The following is a 10423-nucleotide window of genomic DNA, read 5'->3' as shown; positions in this document are numbered from 1 at the left end:
GAACGTCCAGGTTGGATCTGCAGCTCGGTATGGCAAGCAGGAGGCAGAGCAGAGACTGTGGAGAGACAGGCAAGGTGGAGAGGACAGGGATTAAAATAAAAAGCCAAACACAAAAAAAAAAACCAAAGAAAGCAGCTAAATAAGAGCTGGGCCGACCCTCCTCCCCCTGCACTGCATCCCTGGTGTTCCACAAGGAGAGTGGGAGAATTCGGGGCTCTGATGGAGGAAGAACTCAATTGCAAGGCAAATCTGAGCACAGAGGGCTGTGCCAAATCCCCTGGGGGGAGCCCAGCCAATTAGCAGGGATGTGTGGTAATGAAGAACTAGGTGGAACAATCCCTTATCCCGTGTCAGGAAGTGTCTGGTGGGAGCACTGCCCATGGCTCAGTGCTGGGGGTCCTGCAGCACAGGAGCCTCTCCAGTCCCAAACATGCCATGCCCTTGGCACCCAACTCACACCTCCCACTTCACACTGAAGGGAAAATATCACTTTTCAGGAGTTCAGGGCACAGCACCCTCTGGACATAGAGATAAGGATTGGGAGCAGGGAGAGGTCACAGGCTCACAGAATATCTGAGTTGGAAGGAACCCACCAGGACCATCCAGTCCAAGCCTCAGCCCTGCACAGGAACATCCCCCAGAGTCACCCCCTGTGCCCCAGAGGATCAGCCAAACCCTCCTGGAGCTCTGGCAGCCTTGGGGCTGTGCCCACTGCCCTGGGGAGCCTGGGCAGTGCCCAACCAGCCTCTGGGGGAAGAACCTTTTCCTGAGATCCAACCTGAGCCTGCCCTGACACAGCTCCAGGACATTCCCTGGGTGCTGTCCCTGGTCCCCCCAGAGCAGAGCTCAGTCCCTGCCCCTCCTCTGCCCCTGCCCAGGCAATTGGAGACTTATTGGCCTTTCCTGGCTTTGCTGTGTTTGAATTGCTCCTGGGGGAGTGGATCTGTCTCCCCTGCCTTCGAGCTGAGCACAATCATGGTTCTTCAACAGCAAGTACAAAATCCATCCCACAGACTCAGAAGTGGCTCAGCATTCAATTAGTCATGTTTTAACCACAGATTAGGCCAACTAAGGTGAAGTCTGGCTTCCCTGTTTTACTGCAACTTCAACAGTTCCCTGCAACACCCCAACACGCCAAAGGAACGTGTTATCCCTTCCATGTCAACCAACAGGCCCAGGTTGGAGGTTTTTTCCCCCCTTGCACACCCATGTCCCTGCTCAGGGGGCTGCAGACCTTCCTGCCTCATCCCAATTGTCCCAAGGGTCCCTCCACACTTCCTGCCCCAGCTGCTCAGGAAAGGAGGTCTTCATCCTGCGTGTACCAACATGAGCCTCAGATAATCAACGGGGGCCCAGAAGAAGAGAGAAATCATCAGGGCTGTTAATTTGACACCGACTCTTTTGATCTCCTCTTCAGATCATAGGGAAAGGGTAAGTGTGCTTCCTTTTAATCTTCACTCCCGCACTTTAAAGGCCTCAATAATGTTCCCACCAACCAGATCATTTTCATTTGCAACTCTAATTAATCTGTGAATAAATATGCTTCGGAGAGGTGGATTGATTTAAATGAGGGCTGTCTTTTCACCTTTAATCTATAATGCTGCATTTCTCTCTCTTGAGAAAATAGCTTCTAGCTTGCACTCTCTGCCTTTCTCCCCAAGTTCATGCAAGGCTCTTTCTCCTCTTTTTTATTATTATAAAATAATGGCTTCAGCAGGTGAATAAAAGGTTAGGCAAGTTTGACAAAAATGGGAAGCTATTCACCCTTGCTACCTTTAATCTCCTGCATTCTCCTCCTAATGAGTGTAAATTACCCAAGCCATTTCACAGAGTCTTTATGTGGCATAATACCAGCGGCAGCCCATTCTCAGAAGGGCGGGTTTTTATTATTAGGATCAGTATTATCTTTAATCTTTTGTGGTGTGAGGAACGAGGACAACACGAGGAGCCACCCAAGGCAGCGGGAGCCCGGCCAAGGGGAGTAGGGCAGGCCCTGCTGGGCCGTGTGAAGGAATGGGGTCTCCAGCAGAAGGACCTGGAAGGCAAGTGGCATCTCCACAGGATGGAAACCCACCAAAAAAATTCGGCCTCGCTGGCTTTACCAAGCTTGGATTAAGACTGAGTGTTCTACACCAGCCACTGGTGGCTTCAGGCAGGGTTGGGAGAGGAAGAGGTCCCAAAAACCAGCCACCTCCATAGCACAGAGGTCCAGACAAATCCCTTCTCTGAGGTGAACAGTTCCCAGATTTTGGGAAGGGGAGAGAGCTGGGAGGTGGTGGAGCCAACCCAGTGCTGGGGATGTTGGGTGGGGACTGTGTGCACCCACGGCAGCATTAAAGGAGCCTCCTACAATCATTTAGGCTGGAAAAGACCTCTAAGAACATCGAGTCCCACCAGGCCCATCACTAAACCACACCCCTAAGTGCCACATCCATGCATTTTTGGGACACTTCCAGGGTCAAACTGAAAGCTCTGAGAACAGGAGGGATGAAAGAAAAGCTGAAGTACAATATCCCTCAGAGCCTCTGACAAATCAAAGGGAGGGGAAATCCAGGAGCAAATCTTGCAGGGTCAGTCCCAAACTGGCCAATGGCACCAACACAAAGAAGGAGCTCCAGTTATTGGGAAGAAAATAAATGAGAGTTGCACGCAAAAGAGAACTTCAGAAGTGAGTCTCACATCTTCACTGGTGACCTGGGGAAGGCACTGAAGACATTTCTCCTAGAAATCAGCAGCAAACAGGAATTGCAGTTGCCAAGGGGCCACAGCACATGGGATTGGGTCAGGAAAAGCAAGAGGTGTCTCAGGGATAAATATCCTGCAGCCCCTGTGCCCAAAGGGAGTAGCAGCCTGGGGAGCTGCAGTGTGGGCAGGGGCTTTGCCTTCAGGGGGGCACCGTGTTGGACCTGCACTTGCAGGGGAATAAGGAAACAAGGAGGAGACAATCCAGAAGAAAGCTAGAAAAAGGTGATCCACAGGAAGGAAAAACCAAACCCAAGAACCAGATAATGCACAAGTGGTCAAAGTGGCTCAAGGGACTGCCAGCACTCCTCTGGGATGCTGTCACAGAAAGCAGTGCCAGAGCACTCACTGTCCCACACTGCTGGGCACCAGTTCCCAGCAGCTCTGGGGAGTGCTGGGGACAAACTGGGAACCCTCCCACCCCTGACCCTGCCAGAGCCACTGAGCCCAGTGAGAGCATCAAGCCACATCCCTCACCAGACCTGCTGCCACCCCACAGCATCAGTGCCCATCCCCTGCCAGCTGGGATGCAGAGGGAGGGCTGGGCACGGCTGGAAGCACAGCCAGGCTGGGAAATCCCTCCCGTCCAAATTCGGCCCAGTTCGGTCTGAGGAAGAACTGGAACTTCCACATCAGCAAAGATAACAAAACCTCAGTGAAACCCTCTGGAGCAGCAAGAGGAATCCTGGCTTTGCCACAGGCAGTGGCTGTGCCACTGACGAGCTCAGCCCCCTCAGTCACTCCTCTGCTCTCGGGTTGGATCGGGTCCCCATTACCTCTGTTACATTATATGTCTTCCTCTTATTTTTCTGCATTTGCCACTTGTGATCATTATTCTGCAGCCTAAGAATGCCTCATATTCAGAGCCCCCTTTGTTTCACTCTCATTATCCACACCATATATGTTCAAGGTCGCCAGTTAGTCTATTATTCAAGTGGGTACTTTTTTTTCCCCCCTGTTTTATCCCCCCCTTCCCCAAAGAGGCTCAGTTCAAGGTCTCGTATTCTCCGCTTTCTCCCTGAAGTTTTACCATTTCTTTTTCTTATAAAAACATTTTCCCTTGCCTCCCATTCTCCAGGAGCTTCCATTCAATTCAAGCCCTGCTAATATATATATCCAAAAGCAGCCCAGGGCAGACCCCACGTCAGCTGCTGCTGCTGTTTTAAAAGAATCAAAGCGAACTCTTTATTTTCTTCCACTCTCCAGCAATTTCTGGAGTTGCAAACTGATACACAAAGCGTTCTTAGAGGTGGCCAGGAGATTTCCAGAGCGTTTGCAGCAGAACTGACTAAATATCAGGCTGCTCCATAGGGATTTGGGTGATAAACACAATGGAACATGCTCAGTCCCAGGCATCAGACACGAATTTTGGCTGCACTGTTGTTTTCTTGCTTGGAACAAGAGGTAAAACAGCAAGGGATTGCCCAGCAGGCTGATGTTTAATTTGGGATGAACAATGGAAATATGATTTTAGCCCACTACAAACCTGCTTGTCTGTCAAGTGACACCCTCCTCAACAAATCCACCTGTGTTATCAGTCATCTCTCAATATGCAGGTGTATTTATGGGCATCGTCTGGGCAGGGAAAAAAACATGGAAATGCTTTCTGAACACTCCAAGGAGGAGATTCACAGCATTCCACTTTAAAGCAAGCATCAAAATGAGGAAATTCAGGCTGATCCACTTCAAATGGGAGGAACTGGAGCAGTCTGGGAGGTACAGGAGGAGCAAACTGCACTTTCATATGCAGGGTAAAGCTGTGGCCCCAAGAAGAGGAGCTGGTTTGAGGAGGAGATGCCTTCACCAGACCCTGGAGCCTGCTGGGTCTCTGTGCTGCTCCTTCAGTGGCAGAGCCTGGTGGGAATCCCAGAAACATCCTGAGCAGCTCCAAAGCAAAGTTGTCAGGAAATAAGGATGTGAACAAAGCTGAGCCAGCTGCACTCTGTCAGCAGTCCTGGAATGGCTTGGACCTTAAAGCCCATCCAGTGCCACCCCTGCCATGGGCAAGGACACCTTCCACCAGCCCAGGTTGCTCCAAGCCCCGTCCAACCTGGCCTTGGACACTTCCAGGGATTCAGGGGCAGCCACAGCTTCTGTGGACAACCTGTACCAGGGCCTCCCCACCCTCCCAGGGAAGAATTTCTTCCCAATATCTCACTTGAACCCACCCTTTTTCAGTTTAGAGCCATTCCCCATTGTCCTGTCCCTCCAGGCCCTTGTCAATAGTTTTTCTCCATCTTCCTTGTAGCTCCTTCAGCCACTGCAAGGCCACAATCAGGTCACCCCAAAACTTCTCCTCTCCAGGCTGAACAATCCCAACTCTCCAGCCTTTCCTCCCAGCAGAGCTGCTCCAGACCTCTGACCACCTTGGGGCCTCCTCTGGACTCTCTCCAGCAGCTCCATGTCCTCCCTGTGCTGTTCCCCAGGGCTGGAGCAGCTCTGCAGGGGGGTCTCCCCTGAGGGGCAGAGGGGCACAATCCCCCCCTGCCCTGCTGCCCACGCTGGGGAATACCCTGGAATTTGGGCATGGGAAAGCTCCCAGACCCCGGGAATGAGGCCCAGAAAGATGTGCAGAGGACACTGTCTTTGTAAAGGTCCCTGCACAGCATTTCCTATCCTTGGGCTCAGCCCTGCAGACCAGGCTGTCACCTTTGGGGGACACACACTGCAGAGCCAAGGGTGATTTTTCTCACTAGAAGGACTTCACTAATATTGGTGACTTTACTGGAGTCATGGAGGCACAAGTTAAAGCTTTGTCTGCCTGTGGCTCCACCTGACACACCACCAGGCCCATACAAGGAGATATCCTGCCTTCTCTTATGCACCTGGATGGGTTTTTTCCAGCTACGAGCTCACCTCCCATCCTTTACACCACAACATTTCTCAAGGCCCTTCTGCCCCGAGTCACCATCTCCACAAGGAACAGCACTTGTTTTATTTTTAATCTGCTCTGCCCCCTCCTCCTCCTCCTCTTCTTTTTCTGCTTTTTTTTTTTCCTTCTTTTTAAATATACTTTATTTTTTTGTTTGCCAGGCTCAGTCGCAGCACAAGGACATGGGGAAAGACATTCTTTCAATTCTTCGGGCATTGTGGCTGAGTGAAATGGGAAACAAGACAAAGCCAGAGAAGAAAAGCTTATTATGGGCAGCCTAGTTGGAAGAAAATGAATCACCCAAACAGATAGGTTTCAATGATCTCAGGCGAACTCCGCTCTTTATTCCACACACCCGAGTCTAATTGCCCAAGAAAATGTTCATCTGCTTTATAATGACAGTCATAATGGGAGTTATGTGGAATAAGTAAAAAAGTTTATTCAAGGGTCTGCTTCTGAAAGTACAGCTATAATGCACTTTCTTGTGGGGATTTAATAGAATTTCCTCTCAGAGAAATTGGACGGATAACAAGTAATTTTTTTTTAATTTGGAAGATATGTGAGTTAGGAGGTTTTCCGTCCAGGAGATGGGACTTGTGGGGTAAAGGAACAGGCAGTGGTTGTTTTTAAGAGGGGACAGGGTGGGAAAACACAGCAGCCCCTCCTGCTCTGCCCAGTTTATGTGGTGGAATAAAAAACCTGCTCCTGTTTGTCTTCAGGACCTAAAATCAGAGCACAGAACTCCAAATCCCTCCCCAGGAAACAACTCAGCTTCAGCACCCTCCTCATTTGGTGAAAGGTGCTCTAAGCAGGAACATTTGTGACTTCCTGGGCAGAAAGAGAAGGAGGAATTCAGGCTGTGGGAACTCCATGGACAGGCTGGAGCACACAACTCAATCAGGACAAGAAGGAACAACAGGAGCAAGCCAGTGTCTGCAAGGAACAGGGCAAAGGGGCTCCCTGGGCTTCCCAGGAGATTCTCAAGACCTACAGTGAAATGCTGTGGAGAGGGAACATTTCCCTTGGAAACTTGGAAAGCACCAAGGAGGGAACACCACGGAGTGTCTGGATTTGGGGTTACACTCCAGGGGAAACCTCCTGGTCCACCAAGTTCCTCAGGTGCTGATGGTGCAGAAGGCAAAGCTGGCTCCTCCTGGCACTGCTGGGCCAGACAATCACAGAATGGGTTGGGTTGGAAGGGACCTTAAAAGCTCACCCAGTGCCACCCCTGCCAGGGCAGGGACACCTCCCACTAGCCCAGGTTGCTCCAAACCATGTCCAACCTGGCCTTGGACACTTCCAGGGATCCAGGGGCAGCCACAGCTTCTCTGGGCAACCTGTGCCAGGGCCTGCCCACCCTCATTGTAAAAACCTTCCTCCTTATATCTAATCTAAATCTAACCTTTTAGTCCAAACCCATCAGCCCTTGGCACCGTGGGCTCTGCTCAGCAGCTCTAAGACACAAAGTGTCTCCAACTTGAACCAAAATCAAGGCTCTCTCAACTCTGCCTCTAATCCCTTTCCAAGGCTGGAAACACAGATTTAGGCCAATTTAGGCATGCAGAGATATTTCCTCCAGCTGGGCAGCAAGAGGGTTAACAAGGCTTTGAGCAAACTCTTTTCCAAAGTGAGGAGATGTGAAGTTGTTCCCCCACGAGACGCCGCGAAGCTCCCAGCGCGTCGCCGGCAAACACGACCCAGCTGCCACTTCTGGAACAGAACATTTTGACATGAGCTTGGGCAGGAGGCAGGTTGGGAAGGCAGGATGGCTCCAATTCCACATCCTGGAGCTGGAAGGAAGGAAAGGCTCCACTCAATTCAGCGGGACCCTGAGGGACGTGACCAACTTGGAAAGCCGTGAGTCATCCAGCGGGAGAACTCCTGCAATTCAGCTGGTGCTCAAGGACTTCAAGGAGCTGAGGCCTGAGAGAACAGACTGGTGGGTGCAATTTCCACTCTGGAGAAAGGATAAACCTCCTTTTATTTATTTATTTATTTGAAGGGAAAGAAAGGTGGGTTTTTTTTTTTTACTCCAGAAGTTTTTTCTCTAAAGGACTCCCCGGGCTGGTCCTTGTCCTGATGTCAGGGGCAGTCCAGAGGAGGACAGAGGATCTGAAGCAGCAGGAATCTGCAGAATTTAAGGGGTTCTAAAGGAGTCCAAGGAGCCAAAAAATGCATCTTTCAGCAGGACTTCCCAGCTCAGGAGCCTAAGGCAGCTCAGGGTGGTGACCCACGTGCACCCCGGGACCTCCCAGAGCATATTTGCTCCCAAACCTCCCCCAAACCCTACTTCAATTGAGGTGTCTGGGTGGCTCTGCAAAGATGAACCCCGTTCCTGATGGCAGGAGGATGGTTCACACTGGAAAAGCCCTGGGAATGTCCATAAGGAAGTGTTACACCTCTTATTTCATTTACAGAAGCTGTTGTTTGTCCAGTTGTTTGTCTGGGAGCACATCTCTGTTCCCTGTTTCCACACACAACCCCTTTTGAAGGGGACACAATAAAGTTCCTTGGGAAAGCTTCAGCTGGGAAGCTGGTTGAGAAATATCTGATGTTTGTGTGAAAAGTTATAATAATTTGAGTTTTATGAAAGTAGCAACCTGGGATTTCCCAGGGAACTAATTGCTCAACTTCCAATGAAAAAGTCAGGGAAGAACAGCTCGTGATTACCAGCAGCTTTTACAAATAAGCAAAGCAAAAACCACTTTCCCCCCACACACCCATAATAGAGAAGCATCTCAAAAAGGTGTCTGTTGTCTAATTAGAGACCTTTTGTTTTAATTGGTGGCCAGCACTGCTGGACAGTGTATCTTGGGGCAGGTCTCTGTGCTAGAGACCAGAAACCTGGAAGGTCTGATCAGCAAAACAGTCATCTGAGGACAGACACTTCCCAGAGCAGCACCAGGGTCTGAGGAGCCTTTTATGTCAGTGGAAATTTAAGTTAAGACAGGGTTTAACCCCCTTTTTGATTTTACTCACAGGGCAAAATAATAAGGAAGGACTTGCACAGCCACTTTCCCTCTCAGCTCTGCTCCTGGAACTGCCTGTGCACCAGGAGGGGAGCTCTGCTGATGGATTTGGAGCCTTGGGGAGGGGGAAGGAAGGATTTCACATGTCACAGGCCCTGTGCAAACCCTCAGACCTCCCTCCACTCCTCAAAGAACTACAAGTGCACATGAAGGTGTTACAGAACTCCATGGTAGCAATTAAGCAATCCCAGGGTAATTAACTGACCTTGGAAACGTGGACTAAGATGGGCTTTGAGGTTTCTTCCAACCCAAAGCATTTGATGATTCCATGAGTCAATGTAATACAAAGGTTTGTTTCCTCCTAAGATACAACACACGTGTTTTCCAGAGGGTCTGGATGAACAGAGGTTGGGCGAGGTGCTCAGGAATCCATCCCAAGCCTGCACCTATTCCTAATGGATGTTGTGTTGCTGAACTGGGACCTGGATTTGACTCCTTTGGACCATGCAGCTGCTTTGAGGTCTCACTCCTTTAGACAGCTCTGACACTCTCTGGACCAGGTCCTGGTGGCTGCATGGACCCCACAGTGCCCCAGGGGCAAGTCCCAGGGGCTCCCTGTACCCACAGTGACCACAGCTCCATCCCTCTGCTCTCGACAGGGACTATGGAAAGGCTTTCCAGTGAATCACAGAATCAGAGAATCAACCAGGTTGGGAAAGACCTCCGAGATCATCAAGTCCAACCCTTGATCCAACCCTGCCGTGGTTCCCAGCCCATGGCACTGATGCCACATCCAGTCTCACCTTCAACACCTCCAGGGACAGTGACTCCACCCCCTCCCTGGGCAGCCCATTCCAATGGCTGAGCGCTCTCTCTGTAAAACATTTCTTCCCAATATCCAACCTAAACCTCCCCTGGCACAGCTGCAGACCCAGCCCTCTTGTCCTACTACTGGTTCCTGGCAGAAGAGACCAGGGTGAAGCCCCAACTCTTGCTTTGTTTGTCCCCACTCGTGTCCCCCCGGAGGTGTTCCGGGCTGGTTTTTCTGGAGGTGACTCCCATTGTTCCTTCCCCCGAGCGCCTGGAAGGTCAGTGAGAAATGAAGCTGCTTTTATCTGCCATCTCCCACCAGCCCTAAGCTGGGTCCCCTTTTTCACACTGAGGCCTAGCCAAGCATGAAGGAAAATAATTTTACCCAATCTCTCTGCTCTAACGCTCAGCCACCCCCCGCCCTCCTTTTTTTTCCCACAGCTCCCCACCAATCTAAAGGGGAAAGAATTAAAAAAAAAAAAAAAAAAAAGCCCTTTCCACAATGAAAGCACAGCCAGATAGAAATCTTGGTGAGGCACCACTCTAAATGTGGCTGCAGCTTTCAGCTCATCCTCACTCCAATATCCCAGCCCCACTGCTGTTCAACCTCCTGCTATAAAAATAATAATAATAATAAAAAGTAGTAGCCTCGTGATTCCTCGTGTTCCATATAATTGCAACAGGCAGAGGAGAGAGGAGTGATTAATTTGCCTGGTGAATTATGCATTATTTCCCCTGCCTCCTTCCTCCTCCCCCCCACCCCAAGCCCAGCTCCCAAGCACACTTCTCCCAAGCTTTATTCTGTATATTCCTGGAATATTGTCACCTGTCCTCCTGTGCCAGGGGAGCTGCTGGCGGTGGGTATCACTGTTTAATCCTCTGTGAACACTCAGCCCAGGGTTTGTTTACCAGGAGTGAGGAGGGAAAACCCACCCAGCCAACTCTGAGAGCTGCCCCCTGTAATTCCCCAGGACCAGCCGTGGGATTTAGGGAACCAGACAAAACTAACTCCCACAAGTGAAAAAAAAGA

The sequence above is a fragment of the Manacus candei genome, unplaced genomic scaffold, assembly GCF_025592945.1.
Source record: "Manacus candei isolate 608988 ecotype Guabito, Panama unplaced genomic scaffold, ASM2559294v1 h1tg000015l, whole genome shotgun sequence".
Lineage (NCBI taxonomy): Eukaryota > Metazoa > Chordata > Aves > Passeriformes > Pipridae > Manacus > Manacus candei.
This window is presented reverse-complemented; position numbering follows the sequence as displayed.